This window comes from Taudactylus pleione, unplaced genomic scaffold (assembly GCF_031769625.1).
Source record: "Taudactylus pleione unplaced genomic scaffold, aTauple2 ptg000098l, whole genome shotgun sequence".
Classification (NCBI taxonomy): Eukaryota; Metazoa; Chordata; class Amphibia; order Anura; family Myobatrachidae; genus Taudactylus; species Taudactylus pleione.
Window position 1 is genome coordinate 1229183 of NW_028284500.1, and position 25350 is coordinate 1254532.

Sequence of the window (25350 nt, forward strand, 5' to 3'; positions counted from 1 at the left end):
TGCCCTATTCATGCCAAAATCCTTGTTGGTCAAGGCAAATGACAAGTGGGTCATATGTACCAGACCACCCTCTGTGGGTTTCAAGTGTAACATTTGATGACCGAAGCTAGTTAACCCCTGCACAACTACAGCTTCTTATTCAAAATGACAAATTCTGAAGCCTGTGCCCGTTTACTGCCCTATTCATGCCAAAATCCTTGTTGGTCAAGGCAAATGACAAGTGGGTCATATGTACCAGACCACCCTCTGTGGGTTTCAAGTGTAACATTTGATGACCGAAGCTAGTTAACCCCTGCACAACTACAGCTTCTTATTCAAAATGACAAATTCTGGAGCCTGTGCCCGTTTACTGCCCTATTCATGCCAAAATCCTTGTTGGTCAAGACAAATGACAAGTGGGTCATATGTACCAGACCACCCTCTGTGGGTTTCAAGTGTAACATTTGATGACCGAAGCTAGTTAACCCCTGCACAACTACAGCTTCTTATTCAAAATGACAAAATGTGGTGCCTGTGCCCGTTTACTGCCCTATTCATGCCAAAATCCTTGTTGGTCAAGGCAAATGACAAGTGGGTCATATGTACCAGACCACCCTCTGTGGGTTTCAAGTGTAACATTTGATGACCGAAGCTAGTTAACCCCTGCACAACTACAGCTTCTTATTCAAAATGACAAATTCTGAAGCCTGTGCCCGTTTACTGCCCTATTCATGCCAAAATCCTTGTTGGTCAAGGCAAATGACAAGTGGGTCATATGTACCAGACCACCCTCTGTGGGTTTCAAGTGTAACATTTGATGACCGAAGCTAGTTAACCCCTGCACAACTACAGCTTCTTATTCAAAATGACAAATTCTGGAGCCTGTGCCCGTTTACTGCCCTATTCATGCCAAAATCCTTGTTGGTCAAGACAAATGACAAGTGGGTCATATGTACCAGACCACCCTCTGTGGGTTTCAAGTGTAACATTTGATGACCGAAGCTAGTTAACCCCTGCACAACTACAGCTTCTTATTCAAAATGACAAAATGTGGTGCCTGTGCCCGTTTACTGCCCTATTCATGCCAAAATCCTTGTTGGTCAAGGCAAATGACAAGTGGGTCATATGTACCAGACCACCCTCTGTGGGTTTCAAGTGTAACATTTGATGACCGAAGCTAGTTAACCCCTGCACAACTACAGCTTCTTATTCAAAATGACAAATTCTGGAGCCTGTACCCGTTTACTGCCCTATTCATGCCAAAATCCTTGTTGGTCAAGACAAATGACAAGTAGGTCATATGTACCAGACCACCCTCTGTGAGTTTCAAGTGTAACATTTGATGACCGAAGCTAGTTAACCCCTGCACAACTACAGCTTCTTATTCAAAATGACAAAATATGGTGCCTGTGCCCGTTTACTGCCCTATTCATGCCAAAATCCTTGTTGGTCAAGACAAATGGCAAGTGGGTCATATGTACCAGACCACCCTCTGTGGGTTTCAAGTGTAACATTTGATGACCGAAGCTAGTTAACCCCTGCACAACTACAGCTTCTTATTCAAAATGACAAAATATGGTGCCTGTGCCCGCTTTACTGCCCTATTCATGCCAAAATCCTTGTTGGTCAAGACAAATGACAAGTGGGTCATATGTACCAGACCACCCTCTGTGGGTTTCAAGTGTAACATTTGATGACCGAAGCTAGTTAACCCCTGCACAACTACAGCTTCTTATTCAAAATGACAAAATGTGGTGCCTGTGCCCGTTTACTGCCCTATTCATGCCAAAATCCTTGTTGGTCAAGGCAAATGACAAGTGGGTCATATGTACCAGACCACCTTCTGTGGGTTTCAAGTGTAACATTTGATGACCGAAGCTAGTTAACCCCTGCACAACTACAGCTTCTTATTCAAAATGACAAAATATGGTGCCTGTGCCCGCTTTACTGCCCTATTCATGCCAAAATCCTTGTTGGTCAAGACAAATGACAAGTGGGTCATATGTACCAGACCACCCTCTGTGGGTTTCAAGTGTAACATTTGATGACCGAAGCTAGTTAACCCCTGCACAACTACAGCTTCTTATTCAAAATGACAAAATGTGGTGCCTGTGCCCGTTTACTGCCCTATTCATGCCAAAATCCTTGTTGGTCAAGGCAAATGACAAGTGGGTCATATGTACCAGACCACCCTCTGTGGGTTTCAAGTGTAACATTTGATGACCGAAGCTAGTTAACCCCTGCACAACTACAGCTTCTTATTCAAAATGACAAAATATGGTGCCTGTGCCCGCTTTACTGCCCTATTCATGCCAAAATCCTTGTTGGTCAAGACAAATGACAAGTGGGTCATATGTACCAGACCACCCTCTGTGGGTTTCAAGTGTAACATTTGATGACCGAAGCTAGTTAACCCCTGCACAACTACAGCTTCTTATTCAAAATGACAAATTATTGTGCCTGTGCCCGTTTACTGCCCTATTCATGCCAAAATCCTTGTTGGTCAAGACAAATGACAAGTGGGTCATATGTACCAGACCACCCTCTGTGGGTTTCAAGTGTAACATTTGATGACCGAAGCTAGTTAACCCCTGCACAACTACAGCTTCTTATTCAAAATGACAAAATGTGGTGCCTGTGCCCGTTTACTGCCCTATTCATGCCAAAATCCTTGTTGGTCAAGGCAAATGACAAGTGGGTCATATGTACCAGATCACCCTCTGTGGGTTTCAAGTGTAACATTTGATGACCGAAGCTAGTTAACCCCTGCACAACTACAGCTTCTTATTCAAAATGACAAAATGTGGTGCCTGTGCCCGTTTACTGCCCTATTCATGCCAAAATCCTTGTTGGTCAAGGCAAATGACAAGTGGGTCATATGTACCAGACCACCCTCTGTGGGTTTCAAGTGTAACATTTGATGACCGAAGCTAGTTAACCCCTGCACAACTACAGCTTCTTATTCAAAATGACAAAATGTGGTGCCTGTGCCCGTTTACTGCCCTATTCATGCCAAAATCCTTGTTGGTCAAGGCAAATGACAAGTGGGTCATATGTACCAGATCACCCTCTGTGGGTTTCAAGTGTAACATTTGATGACCGAAGCTAGTTAACCCCTGCACAACTACAGCTTCTTATTCAAAATGACAAAATGTGGTGCCTGTGCCCGTTTACTGCCCTATTCATGCCAAAATCCTTGTTGGTCAAGGCAAATGACAAGTGGGTCATATGTACCAGACCACCCTCTGTGGGTTTCAAGTGTAACATTTGATGACCGAAGCTAGTTAACCCCTGCACAATTACGGCTTCTTATTCAAAATGAGATAATCTGGTGCCTGTGCCCGCTTTACTGCCCTATTCATGCCAAAATCCTTGTTGGTCAAGGCAAATGACAAGTGGGTCATATGTACCAGACCACCCTCTGTGGGTTTCAAGTGTAACATTTGATGACCGAAGCTAGTTAACCCCTGCACAACTACAGCTTCTTATTCAAAATGACAAATTCTGAAGCCTGTGCCCGTTTACTGCCCTATTCATGCCAAAATCCTTGTTGGTCAAGGCAAATGACAAGTGGGTCATATGTACCAGACCACCCTCTGTGGGTTTCAAGTGTAACATTTGATGACCGAAGCTAGTTAACCCCTGCACAACTACAGCTTCTTATTCAAAATGACAAATTCTGGAGCCTGTGCCCGTTTACTGCCCTATTCATGCCAAAATCCTTGTTGGTCAAGACAAATGACAAGTGGGTCATATGTACCAGACCACCCTCTGTGGGTTTCAAGTGTAACATTTGATGACCGAAGCTAGTTAACCCCTGCACAACTACAGCTTCTTATTCAAAATGACAAAATGTGGTGCCTGTGCCCGTTTACTGCCCTATTCATGCCAAAATCCTTGTTGGTCAAGGCAAATGACAAGTGGGTCATATGTACCAGACCACCCTCTGTGGGTTTCAAGTGTAACATTTGATGACCGAAGCTAGTTAACCCCTGCACAACTACAGCTTCTTATTCAAAATGACAAATTCTGGAGCCTGTGCCCGTTTACTGCCCTATTCATGCCAAAATCCTTGTTGGTCAAGACAAATGACAAGTAGGTCATATGTACCAGACCACCCTCTGTGAGTTTCAAGTGTAACATTTGATGACCGAAGCTAGTTAACCCCTGCACAACTACAGCTTCTTATTCAAAATGACAAAATATGGTGCCTGTGCCCGTTTACTGCCCTATTCATGCCAAAATCCTTGTTGGTCAAGACAAATGGCAAGTGGGTCATATGTACCAGACCACCCTCTGTGGGTTTCAAGTGTAACATTTGATGACCGAAGCTAGTTAACCCCTGCACAACTACAGCTTCTTATTAAAATGACAAAATATGGTGCCTGTGCCCGCTTTACTGCCCTATTCATGCCAAAATCCTTGTTGGTCAAGACAAATGACAAGTGGGTCATATGTACCAGACCACCCTCTGTGGGTTTCAAGTGTAACATTTGATGACCGAAGCTAGTTAACCCCTGCACAACTACAGCTTCTTATTCAAAATGACAAAATGTGGTGCCTGTGCCCGTTTACTGCCCTATTCATGCCAAAATCCTTGTTGGTCAAGGCAAATGACAAGTGGGTCATATGTACCAGACCACCCTCTGTGGGTTTCAAGTGTAACATTTGATGACCGAAGCTAGTTAACCCCTGCACAACTACAGCTTCTTATTCAAAATGACAAAATATGGTGCCTGTGCCCGCTTTACTGCCCTATTCATGCCAAAATCCTTGTTGGTCAAGACAAATGACAAGTGGGTCATATGTACCAGACCACCCTCTGTGGGTTTCAAGTGTAACATTTGATGACCGAAGCTAGTTAACCCCTGCACAACTACAGCTTCTTATTCAAAATGACAAAATATGGTGCCTGTGCCCGCTTTACTGCCCTATTCATGCCAAAATCCTTGTTGGTCAAGACAAATGACAAGTGGGTCATATGTACCAGACCACCCTCTGTGGGTATCAATTGTAACATTTGATGACCGAAGCTAGTTAACCCCTGCACAACTACAGCTTCTTATTCAAAATGACAAATTCTGGAGCCTGTGCCCGTTTACTGCCCTATTCATGCCAAAATCCTTGTTGGTCAAGACAAATGACAAGTGGGTCATATGTACCAGACCACCCTCTGTGGGTTTCAAGTGTAACATTTGATGACCGAAGCTAGTTAACCCCTGCACAACTACAGCTTCTTATTCAAAATGACAAAATGTGGTGCCTGTGCCCGTTTACTGCCCTATTCATGCCAAAATCCTTGTTGGTCAAGGCAAATGACAAGTGGGTCATATGTACCAGACCACCCTCTGTGGGTTTCAAGTGTAACATTTGATGACCGAAGCTAGTTAACCCCTGCACAATTACGGCTTCTTATTCAAAATGAGATAATCTGGTGCCTGTGCCCGCTTTACTGCCCTATTCATGCCAAAATCCTTGTTGGTCAAGGCAAATGACAAGTGGGTCATATGTACCAGACCACCCTCTGTGGGTTTCAAGTGTAACATTTGATGACCGAAGCTAGTTAACCCCTGCACAACTACAGCTTCTTATTCAAAATGACAAATTCTGAAGCCTGTGCCCGTTTACTGCCCTATTCATGCCAAAATCCTTGTTGGTCAAGGCAAATGACAAGTGGGTCATATGTACCAGACCACCCTCTGTGGGTTTCAAGTGTAACATTTGATGACCGAAGCTAGTTAACCCCTGCACAACTACAGCTTCTTATTCAAAATGACAAATTCTGGAGCCTGTGCCCGTTTACTGCCCTATTCATGCCAAAATCCTTGTTGGTCAAGACAAATGACAAGTGGGTCATATGTACCAGACCACCCTCTGTGGGTTTCAAGTGTAACATTTGATGACCGAAGCTAGTTAACCCCTGCACAACTACAGCTTCTTATTCAAAATGACAAAATGTGGTGCCTGTGCCCGTTTACTGCCCTATTCATGCCAAAATCCTTGTTGGTCAAGGCAAATGACAAGTGGGTCATATGTACCAGACCACCCTCTGTGGGTTTCAAGTGTAACATTTGATGACCGAAGCTAGTTAACCCCTGCACAACTACAGCTTCTTATTCAAAATGACAAATTCTGGAGCCTGTGCCCGTTTACTGCCCTATTCATGCCAAAATCCTTGTTGGTCAAGACAAATGACAAGTAGGTCATATGTACCAGACCACCCTCTGTGAGTTTCAAGTGTAACATTTGATGACCGAAGCTAGTTAACCCCTGCACAACTACAGCTTCTTATTCAAAATGACAAAATATGGTGCCTGTGCCCGTTTACTGCCCTATTCATGCCAAAATCCTTGTTGGTCAAGACAAATGGCAAGTGGGTCATATGTACCAGACCACCCTCTGTGGGTTTCAAGTGTAACATTTGATGACCGAAGCTAGTTAACCCCTGCACAACTACAGCTTCTTATTCAAAATGACAAAATATGGTGCCTGTGCCCGCTTTACTGCCCTATTCATGCCAAAATCCTTGTTGGTCAAGACAAATGACAAGTGGGTCATATGTACCAGACCACCCTCTGTGGGTTTCAAGTGTAACATTTGATGACCGAAGCTAGTTAACCCCTGCACAACTACAGCTTCTTATTCAAAATGACAAAATGTGGTGCCTGTGCCCGTTTACTGCCCTATTCATGCCAAAATCCTTGTTGGTCAAGGCAAATGACAAGTGGGTCATATGTACCAGACCACCCTCTGTGGGTTTCAAGTGTAACATTTGATGACCGAAGCTAGTTAACCCCTGCACAACTACAGCTTCTTATTCAAAATGACAAAATATGGTGCCTGTGCCCGCTTTACTGCCCTATTCATGCCAAAATCCTTGTTGGTCAAGACAAATGACAAGTGGGTCATATGTACCAGACCACCCTCTGTGGGTTTCAAGTGTAACATTTGATGACCGAAGCTAGTTAACCCCTGCACAACTACAGCTTCTTATTCAAAATGACAAAATGTGGTGCCTGTGCCCGTTTACTGCCCTATTCATGCCAAAATCCTTGTTGGTCAAGGCAAATGACAAGTGGGTCATATGTACCAGACCACCCTCTGTGGGTTTCAAGTGTAACATTTGATGACCGAAGCTAGTTAACCCCTGCACAACTACAGCTTCTTATTCAAAATGACAAAATATGGTGCCTGTGCCCGCTTTACTGCCCTATTCATGCCAAAATCCTTGTTGGTCAAGACAAATGACAAGTGGGTCATATGTACCAGACCACCCTCTGTGGGTTTCAAGTGTAACATTTGATGACCGAAGCTAGTTAACCCCTGCACAACTACAGCTTCTTATTCAAAATGAGAAATTATGGTGCCTGTGCCCGTTTACTGCCCTATTCATGCCAAAATCCTTGTTGGTCAAGGCAAATGACAAGTGGGTCATATGTACCAGATCACCCTCTGTGGGTTTCAAGTGTAACATTTGATGACCGAAGCTAGTTAACCCCTGCACAACTACAGCTTCTTATTCAAAATGACAAAATATGGTGCCTGTGCCCGCTTTACTGCCCTATTCATGCCAAAATCCTTGTTGGTCAAGACAAATGACAAGTGGGTCATATGTACCAGACCACCCTCTGTGGGTTTCAAGTGTAACATTTGATGACCGAAGCTAGTTAACCCCTGCACAACTACAGCTTCTTATTCAAAATGACAAAATGTGGTGCCTGTGCCCGTTTACTGCCCTATTCATGCCAAAATCCTTGTTGGTCAAGGCAAATGACAAGTGGGTCATATGTACCAGATCACCCTCTGTGGGTTTCAAGTGTAACATTTGATGACCGAAGCTAGTTAACCCCTGCACAACTACAGCTTCTTATTCAAAATGACAAAATGTGGTGCCTGTGCCCGTTTACTGCCCTATTCATGCCAAAATCCTTGTTGGTCAAGGCAAATGACAAGTGGGTCATATGTACCAGACCACCCTCTGTGGGTTTCAAGTGTAACATTTGATGACCGAAGCTAGGTAACCCCTGCACAACTACAGCTTCTTATTCAAAATGACAAAATATAGTGCCTGTGCCCGCTTTACTGCCCTTTTCATGCCCAAATCCTTATTGTGCCAGGAAAATAATAATTGTAGACTGTGTAGGGGACATAATTCTTTGTTTACATAGTGTTAGTTTAGTGATCTAACTTTATTTAAATGTTTTAATGTAACATTTTCTGAATAAGAAGCTGGAAAATGAATAAGAAGTGAATAAGAAGCTGGAGCTTGAATAAGAAATGAATAAGAAGTGAATAAGAAATGAATAAGAAGCTGGCCGAATAAGAAGCCAACTTCAGCCTCGTGTAGTTGCCCCCAGTAGTGAGGCCCCTGTAGTTGCCCCCAGTAGTAAGACCCCTGTAGTTGCCCCCAGTAGTGAGGCCCCTGTAGATGCCCCCAGTAGTGAGTACCCTGTAGTTGCCCCCAGTAGTGAGGCCCCTGTAGTTACCCCCAGTAGTGATGGCCCCCACCGCGCGCACACACAAAAAAAAACCGAACAAACACTTACCTTTATCCCTGCTCCAGTGCTGCTGCCGTCCATCCCCGGCATCCGCTCCTAGGCACTATGGGAGTGACGTCATTACGTCCCTCCCATAGTGCACTGCGGGACCCAGAAGACGGAGCTCACTCCTGAGCTCCGTCCCCGGCGTCCGCTCCTCGGCACTATGGGAGTGACGTTATGACGTCACTCCCATAGTGCCCTGCGGGACCCGGAAGACGGAGGGAGCTCCGTCCTCTGGCTGCCGCCGGGGGTTTGAATAGGAGCCGGGCGCTCGCTGGTAACACACTCAGCGGGCGCCCGGCAAATGGAGGGTGCACGGGGTGCGACCGCACCCCTTGCACCCTCCGTAGTTACGCCAATGGAGGTGGAGCGCCGATCAAGCGGCACTCCTCCTCCATGCAGCGCCCAGGGACAATGGAGCCAGGTGCCCCCTTCAGGGCTGACGCCCGGCGGCAAATGACTCCATTGTCTCCGGGAGTTACGCCACTGGTACAATCGAGTACCATCGCAGTCTCACGCACACTTGCACAAGCCAGAGCCGGATTTAGGGCCTGATTCAGACCCGCTCGCGAGCTCTGAGCACTCACAAGCGGGTCGATGTTGGCCCAGTGCGCATGACGGAGGCGGCTCCGTCATGCGCATGCGCGAGACCCGGATAGCGACTTGCTCTGTAAGAGCAAGAAGTCCACTGGGACTTGCGGCAACGAGACCCTACCACAAGGGCCTTGTCGCAAGTCCGATGGTCGACCATCACGACCATCATCCTGGCCGCTTGCATTTGCTGTGGGCGGTCACCCACAGCTATGCGAGCGGCCAGGAGGCCGCTCTAAAAATACAATAGGCGGGCACTGATTCAGAGCGAGCGCTCTGAATCAGGCCCTTAGACCTCATGGGGCCCTAGGCAAGACCAATTTTGGGGCCCCCCTCCCTCAAACAGTCCATACCAATATTGCAATCTGTGGCTCATAAGCGCTTTAGATAAAGATTGCAGAAAAATACATTGAAATATTATAAATACTACTAACATATCGTGTAACACTGAAAAGAAAGAATCCCAAATCTACCAAAAACAGCCACTCAATTATACAAGGCAAAAACTGTCAACATGTTAACAAATACACATCTACCTAAATAAATAAACCACATTTGAACTTCTGATTCATACGCCTGTACAGCACCCTGAAGGAAAGGTCCGCTGCAGCCTTGAAAAGTCGGCTATGTATGTATGTATGTATGTATGTATGTATGTATGTATGTATGTATGGATTGGGTACAGGATGCCGGCACTTAGAATTCCGATGCTGGCATCCCGACAAGGTTAGGATATCGATACCTGTCAGTAAGTATCCTAACCCTACCCCTAAACTTAACACTCCCTTCCCGCAGCCTAAACCTAACCCTCCCCATTGCAGCCTAACCCTAACGTTCCCCCCAGCAGACTAACCCTGACCGCTCTCAGCACAGACACCCCCCCTCCCCTCACAGTACAGAACCTCTTTCCTCGTATGACTGAGGAAAGAGAGTCTCCGCTCTCAACACAGACCCCCCTCCTCTCACAGCACAGATCCCCCCTATTTTCTCACATTACTGACCACTCTCAGCACAGACCCCCTCCTCTCACATTACTGACCCCTCTCAGCACAGACCCCCTCCTCTCACATTACTGACCCTTCTCAGCACAGACCCCCTCTTCTCACAGCACAGATCTCCCCCTCCTCTCACATTACTGACCCCTCTCAGCATAGACCCCCTCTCACATTACTGACCCCTCTCAGCACAGACCTCCTCCACTCACAGCACAGATCCCCCCCTCCTCTCACATTACTGACCCCTCTCAGCACAGACCCCCTCCTCTCACAGCACAGATCCCCCCCTCCTCTCACATTACTGACCCCTCTCAGCACAGACCCCCTCCTCTCACAGCACAGATCTCCCCCTCCTCTCACATTACTGACCCCTCTCAGCACAGACCCTCCCTCTCACAGCACAGATCTCCCCCCTCCTCTCACATTACTGACCCCTCTCAGCACAGATCCCCCTCTCACATTACTGACCCCTCTCAGCACAGCCCCCCTCCTCTCACATTACTGACCCCTCTCAGCACAGATCCCCTCCTCTCACATTACTGACCCCTCTCAGCACAGACCCCTCTCCTCTCACAGCGCAGAGCCCCTCTCAGCAGAGACCCCCTCCTCTCACAGCACAGACCTCCCCCTCCTCTCACATTACTGACCCCTCTCAGCACATACCCCTCTCAGTACAGATCCCCCCTCCTCTTACAGCACAGACCTCCCCCTCCTCTCACATTATTGACCCCTCTCAGCACAGACCCCTCTCCCCTCTCAGCACAGATCCCCCCTCCTCTCACAGCACAGATCTCCCCCTCCTCTCACATTAATGACCCCTCTCAGCACAGACCCCCCTCTCACAGCACAGATCTCCCCCTCCTCTCACATTACTGACCCCTCAGCACGGAATGGGTATGAAATACCGCCGGCCGCACGCGCTGGAAATCCCGATCGTGGATAGGTAAGTATCTACTAACCTAACCCCCCTAACCCTAACCCTCCTTAGGGGTGCCTAACCCTAACTTCCCCCCCAAGTGCCCCCCTCTAAGTGCCTAATCCTAACCACCCCCTTCCCCGCTGCCTAACCCTAAGTCCCCACCGGGGGTGCCTAACCCAACCCCCCCCCCCCTAGCCTAACCCTAATCCTCCAGGGCGGGTGCCTAACCCTAAGTCCCCCCCGGGAGCCCTAAACCGAACCCTCCCCCCAGCGGCTTTCCGCTCGCGGCGCCCGGCATCACTACAATCGGGATGCCGGGCGCCGGTCTCCTGGCGTCGGGGAAATGCGGGCGTATACATCTAGACGCCCGGCATTTCACCCTTGCCGGGATATGACAGTCGGGAAGCCGGCTGCCGGTATTTAGGCAGTCGGCTTCCCGATTGCTTCTCCTCAGCACAGACCCCCCTCTCACAGCACAGATCTCCCCCTCCTCTCACAGTACTGACCCCTCTCAGCACAGACCCCCTCCTCTCACATTACTGACCCCTCTCAGCACAGACCCCTCTCCTCTCACAGCACAGAGCCCCTCTCAGCAGAGACCCCCTCCTCTCACAGCACAGACCTCCCCCTCCTCTCACATTACTGACCCCTCTCAGCACATACCCCTCTCCCCTCTCAGCACAGATCCCCCCCTCCTCTCACAGCACAGACCTCCCCCTCCTCTCACATTACTGACCCCTCTCAGCACATACCCCTCTCCCCTCTCAGCACAGATCCCCCCTTCTCTCACAGCACAGATCTCCCCCTCCTCTCACATTAATGACCCCTCTCAGCACAGACCCCCCTCTCACAGCACAGATCTCCCCCTCCTCTCACATTACTGACCCCTCAGCACGGAATGGGTATGAAATACCGCCGGCCGCACGGCCTGCGGTTCGATTCCCGTCAACAGCAGCCCGACAAGAGCAGAGTTAGAAGCAGCAGAAGCCCGACAGCGCTGGAAATCCCGATCATGGATAGGTAAGTATCTACTAACCTAACCCCCCTAACCCTAACCCTCCTTAGGGGTGCCTAACCCTAACTTCCCCCCCAAGTGCCTAAACCTAATCCCCCCTCTAAGTGCCTAACCCTAACCACCCCCTTCCCCGCTGCCTAACCCTAAGTCCCCCCCGGGGGTGCCTAACCCTAACCCTCCCCCCCCTAGCCTAACCCTAATCCTCCCGGGGGGGTGCCTAACCCTAAGTCCCCCCCCGGGAGCCCTAAACCTAACCCTCCCCCCAGCGGCTTTCCGCTCGTGGCGCCCGGCATCACTACAATCGGGATGCCGGGCGCCGGTCTCCCGGCGTCAGGGAAATGCGGGCGTTTACATCTAGACGCCCGGCATTTCACCCTTGCCGGGATATGACAGTCGGGAAGCCGGCTGCCGGTATTTAGGCAGTCGGCTTCCCGATTGCTTCCCCTCAGCACAGACCCCCCTCTCACAGCACAGATCTCCCCCTCCTCTCACAGTACTGACCCCTCTCAGCACAGACCCCCTCCTCTCACATTACTGACCCCTCTCAGCACAGATCACCCGCTCCCCTCTCAGCACAGACCCCTCTCCTCTCACAGCACAGAGCCCCTCTCAGCAGACCCCCTCCTCTCACATTACTGACCCCTCTCAGCACAGACCCTCCTCTCACATTACTGACCCCTCTCAGCACAGATCACCCGCTCCCCTCTCAGCACAGACCCCTCTCCTCTCACAGCACAGAGCCCCTCTCGGCAGAGACCCCTTCCTCTCACAGCACAGATTCCCCCCTCCTCTCACATTACTGACCCCTCTCAGCACAGACCCCCCTCTCCCCTCTCAGCATAGATCCCCCCCTCCTCTCACAGCAGAGCCCCTCTCCACTCTCAGCTCAGGCCGCTTTCCCCTTACAGCACAGACCCCTCTCCCCTCCCAATCTTTCTTTATGCAGGCAATGCTCCCTACCTGCATTTCTCCCATCTCCGAGCGCAGCCTGAGCCAAAAGGGGCAGGTCCGGCTCCCATATCACAGGCAGGTTCGAGCAGCGGAGAGAGCGGGCCCAGAACATAGTGACAGCGACATCACTGGCATCACACTCCGCTGGGAATTATATTCTGACCTGATCAGCGCTGCCGGACAAATCCTAAATAGTTGAATTGGCTGGGCTCTCTCCAGACCGGGCAGCACAGCTGTCAGCAGACCAGCCAAGGCCACCCGGCTGCGGGACCGGCTGCTGCAAGTGAGAGCTCTTGGCAGGCATGATCATGTGACATCACGTCACAGCGCCCCCGCATACCGCTCAGCAGCCTGAATGGGGTGAGCGTGAATCAGCTCAGTTGCGTGTTCTCTCCAGGGCCGGATTCCAGGGGGATCCGGCCACGGGACCCGCCGGGCCCTAGGCGTCCGCCTAGGTTGCCTAGCGGTAAATCCGGCCCTGGCACAAGCCCTGACTTTACTCAGAAATTGCTAACTTCCACGCACGCTATCAGGCCTCTGGCTGCGTAGGGGATCGCAGTGGCTAATTTATGCACGCCCCTGCGTTTCGCCGCTCAACCCCTTTCCGTCACCACCCACAAATGGCACTTCCTGTCAATCACTCTGCGATGGGTCTGCGTAGCCGCTGCGATCACAGTCCCGATCGCAGTGGCCGGTTCGCGCACTACGATCCATACGCATGCGCAGTACACAACAATCGTTCATTGCTGAATCAGGTCCTCTGAGAGGTAGGGTCTGCCTGCCTGTGGTGTTCTAAGGGAATCGGTATGAAATCCTGGCAGTCGGGATGCCTGCTGTCAATATACTGACAGCGGTATCCCAATGCTCAGGATCCCAGCAAGGGTCCGCTAAGTATGGTAACCTCCCCCGTCTCCCCCTAACCCTCCAACCCAGTAGTTCCTAACCCACCCCCGGGGGTACTTAGCCCTATCCTCTCCCTCCCCTAGACTATCCCCACCATGACATCTAAACTTAACCCTCCTCCCCTCCGTGGCTAAGATCTAACCAGCCCCGCTATACTTACGACGGCATCTCCACTACTATTGGTATTCTGGCGCTGGTCTTCTAGCCGGGTAGTGGCATTCCAGCGCCGGTATTTCATCAGCCGGGATGCCGGCTGTAGGTATAACTGCATCCCGTTCTAAGTGGGGGCTGGTATTAGATCCCCCTCTCATCTGTGAAACATATTAGCTTTTGTGTACTCTAATAGGGTCCCATTCATCGTCACTAATTGGTCCATTACATATGCGGAAACCCTAGTTTCTACATGTTTTCTGTAATGGACCCAACGCCCGTCTACAGATGGCATTGATTCCCAGAGCCATGGGCACAACTACCATAGGTGCAAGGGGTGCAGCTGCTATGGGGCCCTGAGCTGAGGGGGGCCCATCTTCCTTGTCAAAGTTACATAGGGGCCCTTAAAAACTTTTGCTATGGGGCCTTAAAATACCCCTGCCTAGAGCCCCACTCCTTCCTATAGGAAGGATGACTAGGGTTGCAAAGAGGGATCAGAGTGGATACTTCTGTCACCTGCTCACGGTGAGACTGGTGGGCGTGCGTATGCATGACCTCACGTTACGCATACACAGAAGGCCGGCCCAGGAGGGGTAAGTAAAGCTGGGAACACACCTGCATATACACTGACCAATCTTTCAGGCTATGTTTGCCAGCAGAGCTCTTTGAATATGACCACCCACTGGTGACATCATATGATAAATGCCCACAGAGGGAATTGGTAGGGGCTTGTTGAATGGCAGCGGTGCAAATCTGAAGGGGTATGGCTAGCTGATTGAGGGGGTGTGGCCAGAGGGCCTGATTCAGACCCACTCGCGAGCGCTCGCAAGCGGGTCGATGTTGCCCAAGTGCGCATGCGCACGACGGAGGCGGCTCCATCATGCGCATGCGCGAGACTCTAATAACGATGGCCAAGCCATCGTTATGGGTCTTGCACCAAAGGGGGCATGCTGTCGATGGTGACTGACAGCACGACCCCTTTGGTGGGCGTGCCAGGGGCGTGGCTGCCCATACGCCTACCGTCTGGGGCCGGCCCCACTGACATCACTAGTGATGTCAGTGGGAGTGCTTTTGGCTCTGATAGAGCCAAAAGCACTCCAGGGCTTGCGGCAGCGAGACCCTACCGCAGGGTCTCGACGCCAGCCCGATGGTCGCGATAGTCTTGACCATCGCAACCATCATTTTGGCCACTCGCTATAGCTGTGGGCGGTCACCCACGGCTATGCGAGCGGCCAGGAGGCCGCTCCAAAAAGTAGGAGGGAAGGCCCTGATTCAGAGCGAGCGCTCTGTCAGAGCGTCCGGCTCTGAATCAGGGGCAGAATCCAGAAGGGCATAAGGAAAGAATAACTACCAAACACTATGAGGCCGTTCTCCAAACACTTCTCTTCCACATCAAAGACATGGTTAATGTATGTTCCACACTCCTCCTCTGGTCAGCCGGTGACCGCGGTCTCCCACTCCTGCTTCCAAGACTTACCCACGCTCCCATAATCTATGGAACGCTGTCACTAGCTCTAACAGACTCTCCTCCAACCTCAATGACTTCAAACACTCTCTCAAAACTCAACCCCTCTCCCTAGACTTCCCGATCTATGCCTCATCAGTTATTTATCTAAAAAGAACATTATTAAAAAATATAATATAATTACTACTTAAAGCTAAACTCTTATCTTTTCCGGATGGAATAGGTGGGGGTGATGTTGGAGGGAGACAAGAAAGTGGAACAGTCTTTTTGTGTATAGGAGAGCTACATTACAACTTTACCTAGTGCTGTTAGAGCTCAACTCCACGGCTCATTGTCCAATACTGTCTGGTATAGGTCACATATGAAAGAGGGTGACCCACCCATTGTCCTCTAATCTTATTTATCTTTCAACCAATGGTATGGGGTTGAGTGAGAGCGAGCGAGCACAATCCCTTTTTTGTTTTCTTTCGTTTATTGTTTTTATTAGTTCATTTTATTCTATATTAAGATGATGGTGTTATTTGATCTGTTTGCTGCACACTATATTTTTCAGTGCTATAAGGTTACCCTTATCTATTGGATTCTTTTGTTCCTAAATATTTATATTGTAACGCATATTGGTTGAATTATTGACATTATATAACTCTGTATTATAACATTTTGGATTGTATGTTACACCTTTCATCTATGTGTCATCTGTAATTTGATAATATATTTGTTATATGTTGCTATAATATTCATTGCTCCAATAAAAATAAAAATATAAATATATATATATATATATATATATATATATAATTAAAAAATATTGTTAAGTTGTTCCCAGACCTAAAAGAACTATGATCGCCAAATTGAAAAAAATAAAGAAATGGAAGAAACCATCACACAAGAAAGTTTTATGTACTCTACTGTTGGGATACACATGCAAGTTAAATGCTATGTTTCACTTAGTGTTGTAGGGGTCCCCAATTGATATCTATGCTCTGGAACAATGTCTACAGAGTTCATCCAAATGCATCACCTGGGCCAGGTATGAGGTCTTCCTTCACCAAGCAGGAAATATAATTATTCCAAGTTAGCATGCCGTGGCTCATTAGCAATGAGCCGCCGCTTGCAAACTCGCGTCCTGGCCTGTTGCCTAGTGATCGGGAATCACTGCAGCTGTATAGCAGTACACTATGTGATCAGCCTGTCATTGGATCACCATGGGATACATAGGTAGGGGCTAGCCATCATCATAAGCATTTACAGTGCATCCGGAAAGTATTCACAGCGCTTCACTTTTTCCACATTTTGTTATGTTACAGCCTTATTCCAAAATGGAATAAATTCATTTTTGACCTCAAAATTCTACACACAATACCCCATAATGACAATGTGTAAAAAGTATTTTTTTTTAATTTTTGCAAATTTAATAATAATAAAAAAAAAACCTAAGAAATCACATGTACATAAGTATTCACAGCCTTTGCCATGAAGCTCATAATTGAGCTCAGGTGCATCATGTTTCCACTGATCATCCTTGAGATGTTCCTACAGTTTAATTGGAGTCTACCTGTGGTAAATTCAGTTGTTTGGACATGATTTTGAAAGGCATACACCTGTCTATATAAGGTCCCACACTTGACAGTGCATGTCAGAGCACAAACCAAGCATGAAGTCCAAGGAATTGTCTGTAGACCTCCGAGACAGGATTGTCTCGAGGCACAAATCTGGGGAAAGGTACAGAAAAATATCTGCTGCTTTGAAGGTCCCAATGAGCACAGTGGCCTCCATCATCCGTAAATGGAAGAAGTTCGGAACCACCAGGACTCTTCCTAGAGTTGGCCGGCCGTCTAAACTGAGCGATCGTGGGAGAAGGGCCCTAGTCAGGGAGGTGACCAAGAACCAGAAGGACAACCATCTTTGCAGCAATCCACCAATCAGGCCTGAATGGTAGAGTGGCCAGACGGAAGCCACTCCTTAGTAAAAAGCACATGGCAGCCTGCCTGGAGTTTGCCAAAATGCAACTGAAGGACTCTCAGACCATGAGAAACAAAATATTGAATTCTTTGGCTTCAATACCAGGTGTTATGTTTAGAGGAACCAGACACCGCTCATCACCAGACCAATACCATCCCTACATTGAAGCATGGTGGTGGCAGCATCATGCTGTGGGGATGTTTTTCAGCGGCAGGAACTGGGAGACTAGTCAGGATAGATGGAAAGATTAATGCAGCAATGTACAGAGACATCCTGGATGAAAACCTGCTCCAGAGCGCTCTTGACTTCAGACTGGGGCGACGGTTCATCCTTCAGCAGGACAACGACCCTAAGCACACAGCCAAGATATCAAAGGAGTGGCTTCAGGACAACTCTGTGAATGTCCTTGAGTGGCCCAGCCAGAGCCCATACTTGAATCCGATTGAACATCTCTGCAGAGATCTGAAAATGGCTGTGCCCCGACGCTTCCCATCTAACCTGATGGAGCTTGAGAGGTACTGCAAAGAGGAATGGGCGAAACTGCCCAAAGATAGGTATGCCAAGCTTGTGGCATCATATTCAAAAAGACTTGAGGCTGTAATTGCTGCCAATGGTGCATCAACAAAGTATTGAGCAAAGGTTGTGAATACTTATGTACATGTGTTTTTTTTTTATTTTTCAAAAATCTAAAAAAATAAACTTTTTACACATTGTCATTATGGGGTATTGTGTGTAGAATTTTGAGGACAAAAATGAATTTATTCCATTTTGGAATAAGGCTGTAACATAACAAAATGTGGAAAAAGTGAAGCGCTGTGAATACTTTCTGGATGCACTGTATTTGAACCAGCCTTCTGGCACTTACAAATGATGTGGCTTTGACAGGCATATATGTATCTATGTGCCGGTCAACATCTGCACACGCCTTTACATTTGATACGCCCTAAGATCTGCACAAACCCTACCTAGAAACTTTTGGGAGAAACGTTGTCCCTATATAATATAACTAGTATTTTGGACCTGTCATTGGCTGGGTCGCTAGCTATGGTGCCTGGTGCTGTAGGGTTCTCTTTTTATCATCACTTCCTATCTCTGGTCACTCGTCACCTGTGTTAGAAATGGAACCTGCTGCTTGTATTTGGATTCCTTTGGGATGATGGCACCAGTAAGCACAGCATAGGACCCTTACTGATCTAGCAGCAGGCAGGCGGGATGTTTGTCGAATATGCATAGATGTAGGTGGAACTGGCACTGAATTAGTGAGCAGCTGTAAAGGGGAAAAGCAGACAGCTTGGAGACAAATAGGAGAGAGAAATAATATGGGGAGACGTATCAATCTTTCTAAATAGGGCACAAGTGGAGTGGTCCATAGCAGCCAATCAGATTCTACCTATCATTTTATAGAATGAATACGCCTCTCACACCTCCCTGATGCAAAATAACCTGCATATTCCAAGGCAAACTTCAACCACTGTAATAAAAAACACTAACACAAAAGTAACTCATTGGGGCATATCGATCAAAAGTATTTTGTGGGATATCCCCATAAAATTTTTCGAATAACACCCACAAAAAATCCACTGAAAGTAAATGGGTGGTGCTTTGTTCCCTTCATTTAGCTTTTGCAAAAGCAGATACAACATGAAATGTACAAAGCTTGGCCCCGATAGTTAGCTATAGGTTACATTTTTCAGGATAAGGAATCTTCATTTTCAGGGCAGACCGCACATTATAAGAAATATGCTCCATAAAGTTTATTATGTTGCCACCTTCAGGAGTAATTTTATATACAAATGATTAATAAACCGTGCAGTATTTTTTTGAGGGGGTAAATGAAAAGTTGACTTTTTTAAATGGGGTAGTTCTGAAGTGTCAGTGGATTTTCAGGTCGATTTGCATATGTGGCTGCAGATTGATTATGCGAGTTAGTACATATAAAGAGTTTTGGAGAATAACTGAATAACCAGTGTAGCTCTCTGTAGGGAAGGGGTGTGTGTAGCTACTATATTACCAGCCACCAACATTTATTAAAGGGCTGATTCAAAGTTTCAGGGTAGTTGAGCGCAATCACTCTACCACTGCGCGCATGCAACTAAATGATCACATTCATCCATATCCATCCGCTTGCTCAAATAGCAGTCATGATCAACACACACTTACACCAGCTCTATAATAGATGCAAGAGATCGGTCTAGAATTAGACAGATCTCTGTGTACGCACTAATCGGCATTTACTTTACATCTAAAATGGATTCCATACATCAGGACATCATATCCAACCAGCCCCCAGCTCTCCACCTCCTCCTTTCCCAGATCACCTCTCCCCAAACATTTTACCGACTCTGACATCCTTCTCCCCAGCATCAGGAGAGGAAGTCATGGCCCTCATCCAGTCCCCCCTTTCACCCTAACCCCTCCTGCTTCCTCCGTTCCCTCTCTCCTTCTGCCTGCTCCCATCTTGCCCACCTCCTTAACCTCTCCCTCTCATCAGGCACTGTCCCATCTGCATTCAAGCATGCCCTTGTCTCCCCATTCTTAAAAAACCTACCCTTGATCCTCACATTCTCTCTAACTACTGACCCATCTCTCTCCTCCTTTTTGCTTCCAAACTCCTTGAGCATATGGTTTACAACTGCCTCAACACATTTCTTTCCTCCCACTCCCTCCTTGACCCTTTTCAGTCTGGCTTCAGTTCTCTCCACTCCACTGAAAGTGCCCTCACAAAAGTCAGCAATTACCTCCTTGCTGCTAAATCCAAGGGCCACTACTCCCTGCTCATTCTCCTTGACCTTTCTGCTGCTTTTGACATTGTGGACCATTTTCTCCTGCTGCAAATCCTTCACTCCCTTGGTCTACATGACACTGCCCTCTCCTGGCTGTCCTCCTACCTCTCTGACCGATCCTTCAAACCACATATCCAGTACCTCTCACAGTCCTGTCGTTTCCATCTCAAAAATATTTACAAGATCAGACCCTCACTCACCCAGGATACTACTAAAACCCTCATACACTCACTGGTCATCTCCAGATTGGACTACTGTAACCTCCTCCTATCTGACCTCCCCAATTCCCATCTCTCTCCTCTCAAGTCGGTCCTCAATGCTGCTGCTCAGCTCATCTTCTTCTCCAAATGCTATACATCTGCCCCCCCTCTTCTACAAGCCCTCCACTGGCTCCCCTTCCCTTTCAGAACCCAATTCAAGGTTCTCACGCTTGATTACATAGCCCTCACCCAATCTTCTCTGATTTACATCTCTGATCTAATCTCCCTTCACTCTACTGCCCGCCCTCTTCGTTCAACTAATGCACACCGCCACTCATGCCAACTGATTATTTCCTCCCACCTCCAAGATTTTGCCTTTGCTGCTCCTCACCTTTGGAACGCTCTCACTCTCCCCATGAGACTCTCCACCTCTCTACAATCAGGGCTCTCAAGACTCACTACTTCATTAAAGCCTTCCAGCTTTCATCCTAACTTACTGCTACATGTTCCTTCCTCCCTGTCTACCCCATCTATGTCACAACTGTTTGTCTGCCCCTCCCTTTTAGAATGTAAGTTCTTAAGAGCAGGGCCAGGGCCGGATTAAGGTCTGTGGGGGCCCCTATCAATAGAAGTTGAGAATAAAAAAAAAAAAATATATATATATATATATATATATATATATATAGATACAGTCAGGTGCATAAATATTGGGACATTGACAGAATTTTCATATTTTGGCCTCTATTCACCACTACAATGGCTTTGAAATGAAACAGACAAGATGTGCTTTAACTGCAGACTTTCAGATTTAATTTGAGGGTAATTACATCCAAATCAGGTGAACGGTGTAGGAATTACAACGGTTTCTATATGTGCCTCCCACTTTTTAAGGGGCCAAAAAGTAATGGGACTATCAACTCAAAGCTATTTCATGGACAGGTGTGGGCTATTCCCTCATTATTTCATTATCAATTAAGCAGGTAAAAGGTCTGGAGTTGATTCTAGGTGTGACATTTGCATTTGGAATCAGTTGCTGTCGACTCTCAATATGAGATCCAAAGAGCTGTCACTATCAGTGAAGCAAGCCATCATTAGGCTGAAAAATCAAAACAAACCCATCAGAGAGATAGCAAAAACATTAGGTGTGGCCAAATCAACTGTTTGGAACATTCTTAAAAATAAAGAATGCACCGGAGAGCTCCGCAACACCAAAAGACCCGGAAGACCACGGAAAACAACTGTGGTGGATGACAGAAGAATTATTTCCCTGGTGAAGAAAAACCCATTCACAACAGTTGGCCAAATCAAGAACATGTGTCAAAGTCAACAATCAAGAGAAGACTTCACAAGAGTGAATATAGAGGGTTCACCACAAGATGTAAACCATTGGTGAGCCACAAAAACAGGAAGACCAGATTAGAGTTTGCCAAACAACATCTAAAAAAGCCATTGCAGTTCTGGAACAACATCCTATGGACAGATGAGACAAAGATCAACTTGTACCAGAGTGATGGGAAGAGAAGAATATGGAGAAGGAAAGGAACTTCTCATGATCCACAACATACCACATCATCAGTGAAGCATGGTGGTGGTAGTGTATCATGGCGTGGACATGTATGGCTGCCAATGGAACTGGTTCCCTTGTATTTATTGATTATGTGACTGCTGACAAAAGCAGCAGAATGAATTCTGAAGTGTTTTGGGCAATATTATATGCTCATATTCAGTCAAATGCTTCAGAACTCATTGGACGGCACTTCACAGTGCAGATGGACAATGACCCGAAGCATACTGCAAAAGCAACCAAAGAATTTTTTAAGGCTAAAAAGTGGAATGTTATGCAATGGCCAAGTCAATCCCCTGACCTGAATCCGATTGAGCATGCATTTGACTTGATGAAGACAAAACTGAAGGGAAAATGCCCCAAGAACAAACAGGAACTGAAGACATTTGCAGTAGAGGCCTGGCAGAGCATCACCAGGGATGAAACCCAGCGTCTGGTGATGTCTATGCGTTCCAGACTTCAGGCTGTAATTGCCTGCAAAGGATTTGCAACAAAGTATTAAAAAGTGAAAGTTAGATTTAGGATTGTTTAGTTTGTCCCATTACTTTTGGCTCCTTAAAAAGTAGGATGCACATATAGAAACCGTTGTAATTCCTACACTGTTCACCTGATTTGGATGTAATTACCCTCAAATTAAATCTAAAAGTCTACAGTTAAAGCACATCTTGTTTGTTTCATTTCAAAGCCATTGTAGTGATGAATAGAGGCCAAAATATGAAAATTCTGTCAATGTCCCAATATTTATGCACCTGACTGTGTATGTGTATATGTATATATATATATATCTATCTATCTCTATATGGAAGCAAGCGGCACTCAAACGGACTTTTCACACAATAACACTCAGGAGCTAGACAATGCCTTCAACGTTTCGGAGTTTAATCCGACCTCAGGAAGAAAATATCACAATTTCCTGAGGATGAAACTCTGATACGTTGAAGGCATTATCTAGCTCCTGAGTATTATTGTGTGAAAAGTCCGTTTGAGTGCCGCTTGCTTCCAGATATACCTTTTCTTATGCAGTTCACCTTGGCTGTTGCCCGCTGTATTGGAGTGCCATTCCATGCTGTGTGTATATATAACACACACACACACACACACACACACACACATCTTCCAAATTCCTGGCACTCGCTCCTGATGAGATGTCTCATGCACTGGTGCCCTCCTAGGAGCAATACCAACTGGTGGCACTCAACGTCTTCATAGAAAAGTTTAAATTTTATTTCCGACATTTCGGGTTTCCGTCTGTTATCAAGGATATATTTTCTATGAAGACAATGAGTGCCGCCAATTGGTACTGATATATATCATATATACACATGTACACACACGTACATACATATATATATATATATATACACACATATATGTGTGTATATAGAGTAAATATATATAATTAAACATATATCTATATATATATATAATGAAATATATATATATATATATAGTAATACATATCATATATATATATCTCATAATGTATGAGGTAGCTGAGTATAGGGGGGGGGGGGGGAGGGGGCTCACAGAGCTCACCGATGGACACTGGCAGCCTTGCTGTGCTCTGCATCTGCTGATGAAGTCGGTGGAGCTTGAAGACGGGCCGCGGAGGAGCTGGAGGCGGAGCAGTCAGTGGCACTGATGGCTCCGGGCTCTGAAAAGGCTTACGGAAGGAGCTGCTGCGGCAGCTCCCCCGTCGGCCATTTTTTTGTTTTTCTGTGCAAGCTGCCCGATCGGAGCTTAAAGTTCCGATCGCAGCAGCGGAAGTCCGGGGAGGGGGGGGGTCATTGAGTGAAGGGCTGAGCGCCGCCGTCCACTAAAGGCACCAGCCTAGCGGGAACTGGCCCGGAGTCCTTGCGGCAGGCTGCTCAGTAAAAAAAATAAATAAATAATAATGTTCATTAAGAGGATGCAGTTGGGAACAGTGTGTGGGGGCCCCAGGACGACCACCCCTGTCACCCCCCTTATAATCCGGCCCTGAGCAGGGCCCTCTCCCCTCTTGTGCTTCTCCCTACTTCACTTTCATCTACTTCTTACTCCCCACCAGGGCACCTAACACTTGGTTGCTTATGTGGGTGTTATGGTCGCAAATGTAGCAATGAACTGTATATTATTCATGTCCTGCATTGTATTGTACTGTAAGTCACTGGCCACCTATTTGTTTATATACTATGTAAGGCGCTGCAGAAAACTTGTAGCGCTATATAAATAAATAATAAAAATAATAACCAGCAATTCCGCCTACACCACAGCATACATGCCAATGCCCCGCTGCACCCATTCAGACACAAGTGAAGCTGCAACTGAGATGCGCTCAACTTGGAACAGCCCATAGTTGCACACATTCGAAATGGGAGCATGCACAGTGCTTAAGATGGCAAGGTCCGTCAACAAAATATTGGTATGAACAAGCACCTAAATGTCACCTGTATAACACATACTTTTATGTGGCTATAGTTGCACTGGTCTATGGAATTAATATGTAAATTGCTGAGAATTTACTGTTAAGAACCTTTTGCAGGGAATGACCGACCAGAATAATAAAACAATGCCACTAATGCCGTTACTCTATGGCAGGTAGCTGGGCTTAAATTGGGTATGAAGAGATGCAGATTGAGTAATGGTTTACCATATTAAATCTGTTTAGATTAAATAAAAAAAAAAATCTCATCCAACATACGCAGGGGTTTTGTTCACTGATCTAGTGACACAGGAAAGGGAGGATTGTACTCCCAGGTCACAAAATAGTAATTAGCCAATAATATTCAGCTCTCAGCCTCGGCCAATATTTCATTCTTTTAAAAACAAGAGATATGATAAGAACTTACCTTTGTTATCTCTGTTTCTACGAAGTCCATAGGGTCCACAGGGTTGACCTTGGGGTATAGGTTGGGAATCAAATCCGGGCACCACGCAGTTAAAGCTTTTAGCTTCCAGGATGCACTTGGGTCCACTCTCCCTATAACCCCACCCCCAAGCCAGAGGCACCTCAGTTTGTAAGTAGCCAAAGGGGGGAGGAGAGAAAAAGAGAGAGAAAACTGGAGCACTCAATAACCATACTCACAGAAATGGGAGACTGAAAACCGGTGACCAGCCACACAGCCCATATGAAGCCAGGTGCGTCAGGGCGGGCGCCCTGTGGACCTTATGGACTTCGTAGAAACAGAGATAACAAAAGGTAAGTTCTTACCATATCTCTTGTTTTCTACTTCAGGGTCCATAGGGGGTCCACAGGGTTGACCTTGGGGATGTCCCAAAGCAGTTCAACCAAGGGTGGGGACGCTCCTGTGCTGAGAGGAGAATCCATCGCCAAAAAGGAAGCATCCTGAGAGG